Source organism: Helianthus annuus, chromosome 2 (genome assembly GCF_002127325.2).
Source record: "Helianthus annuus cultivar XRQ/B chromosome 2, HanXRQr2.0-SUNRISE, whole genome shotgun sequence".
NCBI classification, from domain to species: Eukaryota; Viridiplantae; Streptophyta; class Magnoliopsida; order Asterales; family Asteraceae; genus Helianthus; species Helianthus annuus.
In genome coordinates, this window is record NC_035434.2 from 59,363,214 (window position 1) to 59,377,673 (window position 14,460).

At 40.0% G+C, this 14,460-nt stretch overlaps 1 non-coding gene across 1 annotated transcript; it reads left to right on the forward strand.

Moving 5' to 3' along the window:
* The first annotated feature begins 312 nt into the window (after positions 1 to 312).
* Positions 313 to 419, forward strand: LOC118489803. Its single transcript, XR_004887817.1, has one exon. It is a non-coding gene; the product is annotated as a small nucleolar RNA R71 (small nucleolar RNA).
* Positions 420 to 14,460: the final 14,041 nt, after the last annotated feature.

Consider the following 14,460-nt stretch of genomic DNA (forward strand, 5'->3'; position numbering starts at 1 on the left):
GGCCCACCACACCCCTCACATGCCATAACCGAGGCCGTTTTTGCCATTTCTAACTTTTTGATTTTTGAAGAAAGGGCCTCGATTTTAGCTTGTAAAGAAGTGTTTTCGTCAACCTTATGGGCGCCCGGGGCAATAGATTTATTGCCTCGGGGAGTGTGCCACTGGAAATTGTTTTGAGCAATTTCCTCGATTTGATTATATATTTCATTTGGGCGACGGTTACCTAAAAGTCCCCCGGAGCTAGAATCAAGTGTTTATCTTGTGTGTGGCAACAATCCATTGTAGAAAGTGGATACTTGTTACCAAACCGCAAGACCATGATGAGGATACTTTCTTAGTAGATCCTTGAACCTTTCCCAAGTTTCATATAAGGATTCCCCATCTTCTTGTGAGTATGTATTAATTTCAGTCATTAATTTAGTCGTTTTAGCAGGAGGTAAATACTTATATAAAAACTTTTGGGCTAGTTCATCCCAAGTGTTTACCGAGCCAACTGGGAGGGTATTAAGCCAAGCCTTAGCTCGGTCGTTTAATGAAAATGGAAACATTCGAAGGCGGATGGCGTCATTTGATGCTCCATTGATCCGAAAGGTATCACATATTTCCAAGAAATTAGTAATATGTAAATGGGGATCTTCGTCCGCAAGCCCATGGAAGGTTGCGGAGTTTTGGAGCATCTGTATCAAATGCGGCCGAAGTTCGAAGTTGTTGGCCTCGACATTCGGTGCATTGATAGCGGCGCCGAGATTACCTACAGTGGGCCGTAGGTAATCCATGAGGGTACGTTGATCCGCCATTGGAAGTGGGTCCCCCAAAACTTTCTCTTGGCTTTTAGCTTTAAGTCTTTTTCTTAGAAAGCGCTCAAGTTTTTCTAGCGGTTCTTTTATGTCTCTGCTGGAACTGGAGCTCATACACTATGTAGAAAGATCAGGTGTGGCGCCTGGGTTCCAAGTCCTGCAATAAAAACACCAAAGAACGTTGGTTAGAAGTTTCACCACGGCCCCGTGCTTGGAGATACAGTAATTGTTTTCCGAATCCCTGTTACTGGGGAGCTCGACACGGCCCCGTGTTGCACCGACACAGCCTCGTGCTCAACCCTCTATAACTCGGAAAATAAAAACTGCCAGTAACAATGCTGGGCACGGCCCGTGTCCGACCAGGCACGACCTGTGCTGAGCTCTGCAGAAACTGAAAAATTAAAAAAATCCTAAAAAAACAAAAAAACAAAAAAAAAACGATTAGGCCGTTGATTCCTAACTTTCTTAAAATCCTCGTTTTCCCGACAATGGCGCCAAAAATACTTGATGCGTGTGTGGTGTAATATATGTTTATGTATATTTTTAGCCCTTTTTAACCACTTTAGTCAAGTTTTAAATTTATAAAACACGATATTTACTAACACCAAACACACATATGGGCAAGTGCACCCATTGTGAGCGTAGTATAGTGTTGGTAAGATACCGAGGTCGTCCAAGGACACAAGAGCTTTTAATACCGGTTTATCCTCAACGTCTAATCAAATCAAAAGTTTAGAAAAAGGTTTTAAACTAGAAAATAAAAACTAAAATGCTGAAAATAAAAATAAAATAAAAACAGATAGACAAGATGAATCACTTGGATCCGACTCACCTTTAGTGTAACCTTTGATTATTTCCGCACTTTTGCACTTTTTAAGAGATTATCTTAGTTATTGTAGTAGGCCCCTCTTTTGAAGGTGACGTTACCCTCAACCCAGTAGTTTGAGTCAGCAAGGATACAATACTAAAGGGTTGGATTATTGAAAGATAATTAATTAAGTTATTAATGTGTAATGTGGAAGGCCCATCTTTTGACGGTGACGTTACCCTCGGCTAAGTAGTTTGAGTCAGCAGGGATACAATCCTAAGTATCCGGGTTAATGTTTTAATAGTACCTTACATATGAGGGGATCAAGAAATTCGAACCCCCGCTATCTAATACCAGTGGGTATTGAAGGAGGTCCTACTAAGCTTGACCCAGGTCCTTGCAGGATCTATACCAGTGGGTATTGAAGGAGGTCTTACCAAACCATTCCCTTAACCCCCGACCAGGTAGCCAACATATCTCCATATAGACCGTGGAGATATGAATGGTGTAAATCTTTTATTTTATATAGACAGTAAAATAATGCCAAGACACCACGGACAAGTGATAAGGAAGACTCACCTTCAACATAAGAAACTAGTTATTAAAGTCATTAATACATAACCAAATAAAAAGTGCGAAAAGATTAAAAATAAAAAGGATTACACTAAATGCTTGTCTTCACCAAGTGATGTAAGAGACTTAGGCAAACATGGCCTTTGATTGTCAAGAACTCTTACTATCAATCTTGGATCCCGAGACTACTACACACACTCTATGATGGATGATGGATGATGATGGTGGATGTGGGTTGTGATGGTGGTGGTGGGTGGGTGAAGTGTGAAATAGGTGGTTTGCCAATGGATGATTTGCAAGTGAGCCAAGCACCCCTATTTATAGCCTGCACAGAAGCCTGGACACGGCCCCGTGTCCATTGGGCACGGCCCCGTGTCCATCCATCTTCTCCTTCTTCATTAAATGCAGTTTGTCTGCATTAGTTGACCACGCCCCCGTGTCCGCTGGGCACGACCCCGTGTGCAGAAGCGTATCTGTACTATCAAGATTTGCCTAGATTCTGCGAAGCTTATAGTTGACCACGGCCCCGTGTCCGCTGGGCACGCCCCCGTGGTGGGTGATAGAAGCTTCTACAACTTTGTCTTTTCTGTAGACAATTGGGCACGCCCCCATGTTCATTGAGCACGGGGCGTGTTCAGCCTTCTGTTCTCTTGTTCTTGCTTGGGAGGATGATGTCGAGGGGTCGGGCATGCCACGTTTATTTCTTTTCTTGTATTTATGTTAGATTTAGCTGCCTTTTTGCTTCTTTTGTTCATTTGAGCTCATTTAATCCTGAAAATACCAAAGGAAGACAAAAACATACTTTTTCCAACATTAGTACAAAAAAATGGTTAGTTTTATGCCACATTTGATGTAATTTATATGTTGCATTTTGCACAAATCATAAAGCAAAAAGGGCTCGAGTATACTCACAGATAGCGTTTAAGAAGTAAACACTCTCTTGGATTAAAGGAAGCGCTGAGGGAGATTAGCCTGAACAGTTAACGATAGCATAAACGATGAGTGACGCGTAAAACGGTGTAAAGTACCAAGTGTCGGATGTTAATCCGATCAGATGGTCATCCGATCAGATGGCCATTCGATTGGATTGACACTCGTTTGGTAAGGATGTGTTTGTGTATGATGGATTTGAGGTTTTTGTTGTAGCATTTTGAAAACAGAGAAGTATCTCTACCTTTCAGGTCGTTCGATCGGTTGGCGATCCGACTGGCGGGACACTTAGTGAGAACAAGTTCACAGCAGGATGGTCACTCGATTGGATAGCAATCCGATCGATTGGAAATCCATTAGTTACTGATGATCTTTGAAATGTATGAAAATGACTAAGTGTTGAAGTTCTAAATGTCATATCATCGGATGGTCGTTTGATCGGATGGCAATCCGATCGGACGGCAATCCGTTCGACATTCAGATCTTTGAAAATTGAGTAAAAAGTTTAATCGTTAAATCCTTAAGTGCAATCCGATCGGATTGCAGTTCGATCGGATGGCAATCCGATCAGACGGCAATCCGTCCCAACGCATCTGATCGTTTTGAACTTGATTATTTTGAGAGCTTTGCAGTTTTGATCGAGACGATGTGATAACGTGCTAAACAATAGAAACCCCATCATGACCCAAGTAATCCGATCGAGCAAGAATCACCTTAGTCTGATCAGTTAACTGTTCAAGACGGTTGTACATGTTTAACCCGAAATCAGTAGTCTCTTCGATAGAAATCAGATCTTGAACCAACACATCACTAAGAAGGAGTAGAAGATCAGAAAAAGCGCTCCGATTCTATCGGTTTTGAGTGCATTGAGTGTAAAAGAGTTGAAAGAAAGTTAGAAAACCATCTTTCAGTCCTTTTAACCATGAATATGTGTAGATCTAAGCAAAAACATTGTTTAATCCTGTGGAAATCCTTCAGATCTGAGTTGTTCTTGGTGGAATGAGGCCAAAGCTTGAAGTTCATAAGAACTCCATGATGACATCACCCTAGAACACCTCAAATCCACTGATTTCATGGTTATAGTTGAGATTTAAAAGAAAAAATGATGAAGAAGTGCGTGTAGATCATGGAAGTACAAGATTTAGGTTGAAAACTTATATGAATCGCGAGAAATCGAGAGAAAGGAGGCTTGAGTGCGGCTGGTGGAGTGAAGGAGCTGTCACATCACAAATGATGTGACAGAAGGGTATTTATAGGGTTTCCAAAAGAGGAAAGAGATCAAGGGTTGGATTGGTCACCGATCGGAAGGCAATCCGATCGGATGGCCACTCGATTGGTTGGCCACTCGATCCTGGTGTCCGGCGTGTTGAGTTTTGCCGTTTTGATTCGCGTGTTGAACGTTGTGATGCATTTCGAGCAAGCGATGCGATAGAATTACCCACTAGATACACAAATAGCCTAACTACTATATCTAACATACAATCACTATAAATAACTTACGTTTAGCGTTTGCGATTAAGTTGCGATTGCGCTTCGATTATTCGCCACAAACATGAAGTAAACATGCACAAGTAACACATAAGTAGCACACACACGTAAAACAATATACAAAACTTGTCAATCAAGGCGCGAATGAGATTGCGATGCGATTAGCGATAAAGCGATAAAACATGCGATAAACATTGATTAAACCTTGATTATTAATAAATACTCCACTTAATACAACTAAAGCGATAGAATAAATAGATTAATTACAGTCAAAGAAGTCAAAACAATAGTTAAGTAAGGAGTGACAGATCGCAATTAGCAATCTTTTCTTCCTTTGAATTCAATCTTGACTTTGACTTTGACTTTCATAACACGGGGTGTTACAGCCTCCCCTACTTAAGGGAATTTCGTCCCGAAATTAGGCTTTGTCCGTAACGAACAACTGCGGGTACTTCGCCTTCATGTCACTTTCGAGTTCCCAGGTGAACTCCGCGCCTCGCTTGCCTTCCCAGCGAACCTTCACAATGGGAATGCGTGAGCGCCTGAGCTTCTTGGTTTCTCGATCCATGATCTCGACAGGCTTCTCCACGAAGTGTAATGTTTCGTCCACTTGAAGATCCTCTAGCGGAACTTGTAAATCCTGCTCGGCTAGGCACTTTCTGAGGTTCGATACATGGAAAGTCGGGTGGACGTTGTTAAGTTCCTCTGGTATTTTGATTCTGTAGGCCACTTTTCCATTCCTTTCCAGAATCTTAAAGGGTCCCACATATTGAGGCGTGACCTTTCCTTTCTTGCCGAATCTGACCACACCCTTCCAAGGTGATACCTTTAGAAGTACATGGTCGCCAACGTCAAATTCAAGGGGCTTGCGTCGTCTATTGGCATAACTTTTCTGACGACTCCGAGCTTTCAGCAGGTTGTCTTGAATTTGGAGGATTTTGTCAGTCGTTTCTTGCAGCAGCTTAGGACCGGTTAACTGCGCATCTCTGATCCCATGCCACATAATCGACGATCGACATTTTCTTCCGTACAATGCCTCAAATAGTGTCATTCGTATACTAGAATGATAACTGTTATTGTACGAGAATTCGACTAAAGGTAAGTGAGCGTCCCAATTACCACCGAAATCTATGACGCACGAGCGAAGCATGTCTTCCAAAGTACGAATCGTTCTTTTAGTCTGACCGTCGGTTTGGGGATGGAAAACGGTACTTCGATTCCAAGAGCAGATTGAAACATTTCCCAAAGATGCGAGGTAAACCGACCATCACGGTCAGAAATGATGTCACGTGGCGTACCGTGTCGACAGATAACTTCATCGGTGTAGACTCGGGCTAATTTTTCCACCTTAAAGTCTTCTCGTATCGGTAGGAAATGAGCGGATTAGTCAAACGATCAACGATAACCCAGATGCTATCGTGACCTGAGGTTGTGTTGGGATTGAACCCTACCAGAGGAACAGATAATGTAAAGGCAAAACCTGGTCACAATAGTGGATTCACAATAAGCAGATGTTTACACTAATCTCTCCCCTTGACAGTGGTTACCTATCTGCTGATACATCCTAAACACTGCTCAGAAGAACAACTGATGAACCAAACACTGATGAAACAACCAAAGACTGCTGAAAGGCAAACGCTAAGCTCTATCTAATGTTGTCTCTTAAGTGTTGCTGAAGATTCAAGCACTGCTCATTCAAAGACTGGTCACCTTTTGAAGAAAGCACTGATGATTCAAGTAATCAGTGCTTAGGCTACAACAGTGGAACGTGAACTGTGTTAGACTTGTTTTGTATTGTATTGTATTTTCAGTCAGTTGTTAGACATCAGTAGTTTTTGTATAGATCAGTGCTTGTAGGTTGTTAGGCTGTTAGATGTCACTATCATGGTGACGTCAGCTAAGGTACATCAGTAGTTTGGTTTGCCTATAAATATAACAGTACTCTGTACTGTTACATTTGATTCGTTTTGAGTGAGTTCTTCTCCTCAATTCAATCCTTTCATCTTGTGCAACCAACTCTGAAGTATCAGGCTGAGGGGGAGTTTAGTCTGTAAGCTTGCATTTGTAACCTTTTGCTTTTCATTGTAATCATTCGACTCAAGGTGAAACAAGTGTTTAAACATACTATTCTCTTATATGTTTGTGTTTACAAAGTTTGTATACCATTCCGCTGCACTTTACTTTATTTTATATACACTGAATGTTCAATTCATACAAACAAGCACAATCATGAGAGCCTCGGATCCTAACAATTGGTATCAGAGCCTGGACAGTCAAATTCGATCTAACCATCAATTTGACATAACAGTTCTGCTCAAAATTCATTGGTACTAAGGATGGTTGCATTCAGTTGAAAAAGAGAGTAACGAGTAAATCATGATCAAAATGGTTATTCAAAACTCTGTAAATCAACCAAGATGTCATATAACACACAAATTTCACGCAACAAGTGATATCATGCACAAGTCACTCATAGCTTTCAGATCTGTAAAATATCTGATAAATTATGGGATCGTTTGATTTTCAAAATTGATTTCAGTTGTTGTTTTGATATTTGTGATGTTGTCACTGAATGCTAAAGTATGAACCTCAGATTAACCAAAACCTATGTTCTTAAAACATTAATGTTTTTGGTGACATAAAAGAGGAAAATGAAAACTTTAGTCATTCAGATCTTATGTGTTAAAAACAGGTTGAGTTTCTCAAAAGGACTAAATCAACTATGTTAAAATACATTAAGAAAATCAGGAGTCAAAAATGTCCAGATCATAGGTAATGAGAAGGTTGGCATAAGCATGTGCAGAAATGTCCAAATCTTTCAAAACATTACTACAAAATGATTCTGGATCAGGTATTCCTTCAATAAATACCCCTCAGTAAGTATTTTAATACTTATGACTGGGAAGGGTGAAAAGGGAAGAAGAATATTCACAAAAACTCAGAAGTGTGTTTATCTCAAAACTTTTCAAGTCAAAAGAAAAGAGTATAAACATAAAACACTTATGAGTCACAGTTTAGAGTAATGATAATCATTAAGCAACTGTTTGCATTCATTTGCTCAGGAAAAGGTTTTGATTCCAGTGAATGAACTCCAAAGTGGACTAGACAAATTTCCATCCATGTGTCCTCATGTTTGCAATCAACTGACCATTTTGTTAAACTTAAAGATGATATGATTACGTATTGTATTGAAAATTTACCAGATCCTCCTTGATACCGTTTTCAGAAAATCCTTTAATTTTTTTCTCTTCAAAGGACTTTCTCAAATAACCAGGATACATTGTTCAAATTTTTGAATAATGTATTTTGAACTTTTGCTTGTTTTTGTTGGCAATAGTTTCTTTTTCCTGTCAGGATATAATACCTTATTTTTGTTGGTATTATTGTCCTCATAAATGGGTCAAGAGGAAAAGGTACATATGTCAAGGTCATGTCATTTTCAAAGTTGTTTTAAACATCAAAGGTTGATTGCTAAACAGTGCTTAAACTACTGAGGTATTTTATGTTTTAATTTGAATATTAAATGATAATGAGATGCCTTAGTAAAAGTCTTCATCATCTGGGGTACTTAACCACTGTTCTTCAAAATTGACATGTGGCAAAACCTTGAATGAAAATTCTCAAAACAGTTGATGAAATATTTGTTCTTCAAATCTGTATCATTTACTCTAATCACTGTTCTGTTCAAACATCTAATCACTAAATACTATCCACTGCTGAAAGTCAACCACTGATTTCTCATTTCGCTAAGACAAGCACCGATACTTAAAATCAGTGTCTTATCCACTGATATACTATCCACTGATAGTAAAAATCTTCCACTGTTGTCACAATATTACCGTTGTAACAACTGATGCTTGATTCATCAGTGGCTCATAAAACAACTGTTCTCCACCTTTCATCCATTTCATCAGTGTTTGAAACGTGGTCAGTGTTTAGCCTTCAGATCAAAATAACCGCTGCCACATCAGCGATCACTTTTTCCCTAAATAAAACCCTGCCCTAAACCCCCAAACAGGGTTTTACACTGTCGAATTGAATTCCAAAGTTCTCCTCTCAAAGCAGTTTCCAACCCTTCTTCTGAAAACATTCTCCGATTCTTCTTCATCAAAATAACGAAGTCAAATTCAAAATCAAAATCTAAACCAAAATCACCATCGTCTTCAAAGGAGGTCGATCAAACGACCGAAGAAACCATTGAAATCCCATACAAGTCACCTCATAACTATGTGGGTCTCCTCACAAAACCTACCGATAACCACACCTTCGATTCCATCATTGATATACTATCTGCATCAAAGTACAAAACTTTGGTGACAGTAGATGCTCCCATTTACTTGCAAACCCAGAGAGAGTTTTGGAAAAATGCAAACCTTGAAAAACAAGACGGAAAAGTAGTAGCCATTGACTCCTCGATACAGGGTAAAGCATTTCAAATCACCCCAAAATCAATCTCAGAGATCTTCAAACTCGATGATCTGAAAGGTAAAACTTCTTTTGATAAAACCGAGTTAAAAGCTGATTTTCTGAAAAGAGGGTATGCAGAACAATAAAAGGTAGATACCTTACAAAAAGGGTATTTCCCATCTGCACCCAGATTTTTATTCCACACACTGTTAAGTTGTGTTTCTAATAAAACAACAGCGTTTAATGAAATACCATTGAAGATTCAGTGCCTGGGATATGCTATTTTAAACAATAAAGATTACAACTATTCCCAGGAGATCTTCAATGACATGGTAAAGAATGTTGACAGCAAATTATTTCTTCTTTTTCTAAGATTTCTGAGCTATTACTTTAAACAAAAATTTGAAAAAGAGGATGAAAATTTGCCCAAACAAGGTGTCCATTTTCAAATAAAAAGTTCAACAATTGAAACATTTTCAAGAATGATGGCACCAATAAAATTAAAAGCAAAAGAGCCTGAGCATATTTTAGAAACTGCCACTGATCCTCAGGCAACTTCTGCTGAGCCCACTGCTCCAGGTGATCAGAGCAGCACAACCACTGCTCTGAAACCCACACCTGACATTACCAAAAAGACCAAAAGAAAAACATCCAGAAAACCCACCAAACCCAAATCAAAGGCATCTCTGGAAGATGAGATCCCAGAGACAATGACAGTGACAACACAAAAGTCACAAATAACCACTACTGCTACTTCCTCACAGCAGGTGGAAGAAAGATCTCAACCCCAGCCTCAAACTCCTCCTGCATCCTCACAAAAGGATCAGGTTGTAACCACAGGGACACCAAATTATGAAGCTCTAGATCCACTTGGATCTATCTTCCACAGTCCTGATCCCAAGGACATGTCTCTTTCAACACCTATACCCTCACCAATCATAATGGCACAATCAATAATACCCCTGTTGCATGCAGTTGATATTGCACAGACACAAACCAGTTCCTCTCTATCACCCATTACTGAGAGTATACCTCCACAAGTGACTGGGTCTGTTGCTTATACCTCTGCTATCCCAGCAACAGCTGAGGAGGTTACACCCCCTGAGTTACAAGTAACTCTCGGTGGTAGTTCAAGTGGAGCAGCAACTACAACTGATGGATCAACAGATCTTCAGTTGGACAGTTGTTTCATCACTAAGACTCCCTTGAAGGCAATTTCTTCAATGGCAACATCGGTAACCACCAGTGAGTTGATTCTAACCACCGGTACCATCAAAGGTTTATCGAGTGCTGAAGAAAGAAGTCCCCAGTACCAAGAACAAGGGGCATCAAGGGATGATTTTTGGGACTCTGTTCCAAAGTCACACATTGGTACAACCACCACTGGTGGGGATTCAGATGATCCTACAAATGTAGGTGATGATTCAAAATATCAGGAATTGACGAAAAGAGTTGAAAAACTTGAAGACTCAGTTGCTGAAATTAAAGATATGGTGCAAGAGATTTTGAAAGCTCAGAAAGCACAAGCTACTGCTGTTCCTGCTCAAGCACCTGCACAACATGCATTTGCTGCAAATGAGCTTTGGAATATTTTCCAACCCATGCTTGAAAAACAGCAACACATGACTGATCAAAAGCATGCTATTCAAGTACAAATGCTGACCAACATGGTGGAATCAAGGTTTAAAGACACTCAAGCAGATATCAAGGCTATAAAAGCCAGTATACAAAAGACTGTCCATGGTGAAAAAGTTCCATCTACCATCTTCTTCATGGATATACCCCTTGTAGATAATGCCAAAAAGGGGGAGAAAATCAAGTTAAGAAAGAAAGGAATTGAAGATGGGTTGTATATTGAACCAGAAGATACGTCAGTAGTTACAAAAACAGCTGATACAAAATCTTCAAATCAAACAGCTGATACATCAGCAGTTACAAAAACTGTTGTCAGTAGCCAAATAGCTGCCATGACAACAACACACACACCTCCAACACACACCACTCCATCACAGCCACTGTTCCACCTTCATCATCTACAATCATATCACCACCACTGCCTCCTGCCATAAAGCAGAAGACAGCAGATGTTACAACATCTGCTGTAATGACAACAGTGATTGAAACACCAGTTGTTTCAACCACTGTTAGTCAATCACAATCACAAACCACTGCTATCCAATCTCAAACCACTGATCCACCCAAATCATCATCAGCCTCCCCTACGTTAAAAAGGAGAAGGGTTTTCATTCCTGATGATGAGTCACCACCACCATCAAATACTATGTCACACCCTCCATCCCCTGCTCAAAAGCAGAAGACATCTGCTGACATATCAGCAGTTGTAATGACGACAGAGGTTGTAACACCAGTTGTTTCAACCACTGTTAGTCAAACATCCACCACTGATCTCATCATTCCAACACCACAACCTCCAAAGTCTCACAAAAGAAAAAGAGAAACAACACAGGCTACTGATGAAAAGTATGATCCTGTTGCTGCTAAATATCCATTGGAATTAGAAGCTGTGAAAAATGAGATGAAACACTTTTACACTGAAGATGATCCTACAAAAAGGAAATTTCCTTCTCTCATAGGCTTCATAATTCCAGAAAACATGGATGAGTATATCGAAATGAAAGCAAGACAAGCAAGGATAAGAGCCAAAGTTGAGTGCAAGGATCAAGGTGATGAAGCCATTTTGGAAAGAAGGGAATTCCTGCTCAACAAAGTCAAACAAATGGAAGAATATGCAAGTGATCTGAACAAAGAAATATCAAGTTTATTCCCTGAAGAACAAAGAAATGAATTGAGAAAAGAATATCTTGCATACATAATGAAAGAAAAGTTCTATCCAATCATTGCACTAAAGCATGAGGCTAAAAGAATTGAAAAGATTATACTTGATCCACGGAAGAAAAAGACAGCTCCAAATTGGAACAAATACAACAAATTCATATCTGATCTTATTTCCGAGCATAAAAGAAAGAAGCAGGAGTTGGTGGATGGAAAGGTGGATACTGCGGATGCCATAGCAAAATGGTCAAAGCAGCAAACGGATGAAGCTTATGAAAGGCTTGAGAAGCAGAGGTTGAAAGTCTCTGACACTCCTAAAAAGTCTAACTACAAAAAGCTACAGGAGCAAGTCAAGACCTTTGAAACACAGACCAGCATAGCAGAAGCCTTTGTCACAGAGTTAAGAGAAGAAAGGAAGAAAATGTTGTCTGCTAGAGAAGAAGAGAACAAAGAAGCTGATCAGATTGAAGAAGCTATCAAGAAAATAGCTTCAGACAAAGAAATATTAGCAAAACTACAAAACCTTGCCAAAAGGGTTAAAGTAGTAAGTCAAAAGTCATCAGCAGATGTCACAAACAGTGAGCTGTATGACAAAGAAGTTGAAGCAGATCTAGCTGCAGCAAATGAGATTATTGAAAAAGCATTCACACGAGTGTCTGTAGCTCATGATACTGCTCTACACTTCTTCTCTAGGCCAAACACCTTTAGTTCGTCAGTCAATAAACCTCTCCCAAGAAACCCATTCGGTTTTAAAATACTAAAGTGGCTCTCTGATCAAAAGACCCACGTATTGACTCTGATCAGAACCAATGGAGAAGTGAGGCATATATCAAGGAATCAAGCACTAGGCCTACATGTTGAAGATCTACAAGATCTCCTTGAGCTTTCACTGTGCAGGGATGAGGCTGATTTAAGTTCCAAAGCATTTGAAGAAGAATTTAAAAGAAAAGCAAAGGAACTTCTGATGAAGAATAAAGATCCAGAATAACGACAGGTTTTGGCATTATCTGTTCCAGGGGGAGATTGTTGGGATTGAACCCTACCAGAGGAACAGATAATGTAAAGCCAAAACCTGGTCACAACAATGGATTCACAATAAGCAGATGTTTACACTAATCTCTCCCCTTGACAGTGGTTACCTATCTGCTGATACATCCTAAACACTACTCAGAAGAACAACTGATGAACCAAACACTGATGAAACAACCAAAGACTGCTGAAAGGCAAACGCTGAGCTCTATCTACTGCTGTCTCTTAAGTGCTGTTGAAGATTCAAGCACTGCTCATTCAAAGACTGATCACCTTTTGAAGAAAGCACTGATGATTCAAGTAATCAGTGCTTAGGCTACAACAGTGGGACGTGAACTGTGTTAGACTTGTTTTGTATTGTATTGTATTTTCAGTCAGTTGTTAGACATCAGTAGTTTTTGTATAGATCAGTGCTTGTAGGTTGTTAGGCTGTTAGATGTCACTATCATGGTGACGTCAGCTAAGGTACATCAGTAGTTTGGTTTGCCTATAAATAAAACAGTACTCTGTACTGTTACATTTGATTCATTTTGAGTGAGTTCTTCTCCTCGATTCAACCCTTTCATCTTGTGCAACCAACTCTGAAGTATCAGGCTGAGGGGGAGTTTAGTCTGTAAGCTTGCATTTGTAACCTTTTGCTTTTCATTGTAATCATTCGACTCAAGGTGAAACAAGTGTTTAAACATACTATTCTCTTCTATGTTTGTGTTTACAAAGTTTGTATACAATTCCGCTGCACTTTACTTTATTTTATATACACTTAATGTTCAATTCATACAAACAAGCACAATCATGAGAGCCTCGGATCCTAACGGGTTGTACGCGGGAGTTTCGTGATAAAGTCCATGGCTATGCTTTCCCATTTCCACATCGGGATCTCGGGTTGTACAAGCAAGCCAGATGGTCTTTGTTGTTCGGCCTTAACTTTCGAACAAGTCAGGCACTTCGAAACATAGATAGCGATATCCTTCTTCATTCCAGGCCACCAGTACCGTTGACGAAGGTCGTGATACATTTTATCGGTGTCAGGATGAATAGAATATCGAGACTTGTGGGCTTCATCCAACAGGATTTGTCGCAAGTTAGTACGTTTGGGAATCCAAATTCGGTCCAAATAATGGAATATCCCATTTGATTTATTCAATAACTGTTCGCCGTTATAATAAATCCTTTCCTTCTTCAAAGTGCGCTCGGTAAAACAAGTATGCTGAGCGTCACGGATGAGGGTTTCGAGATGATGCTGGGCGGGAATATTACAAACACTATGCAAATAGCTTCGTCTGCTGAGGGCGTCGGCAACGACATTTGCTTTGCCAGGGTGGTAACGAATCTCACAGTCGTAATCGTTGAGAAGTTCTACCCATCGGCGTTGACGCATATTCAGTTCCTTTTGGCTGAAGATGTGTTGTAGGATCCTATGGTCGGTGAAGACTGTACACTTAGTACCATAAAGGTAGTGTCGCCAAATCTTCAACGCAAAAACAACTGCGCCTAGCTCGAGGTTGTGGGTTGTATAGTTCTTCTCGTGGATCTTGAGCTGACGTGACGCGTAGGCGATAAGCTTGTCTCGTTGCATGAGAACACAACCAAGACCAAGGTTCGAGGCATCACAATAGACAATGAAGTCATCGTTTC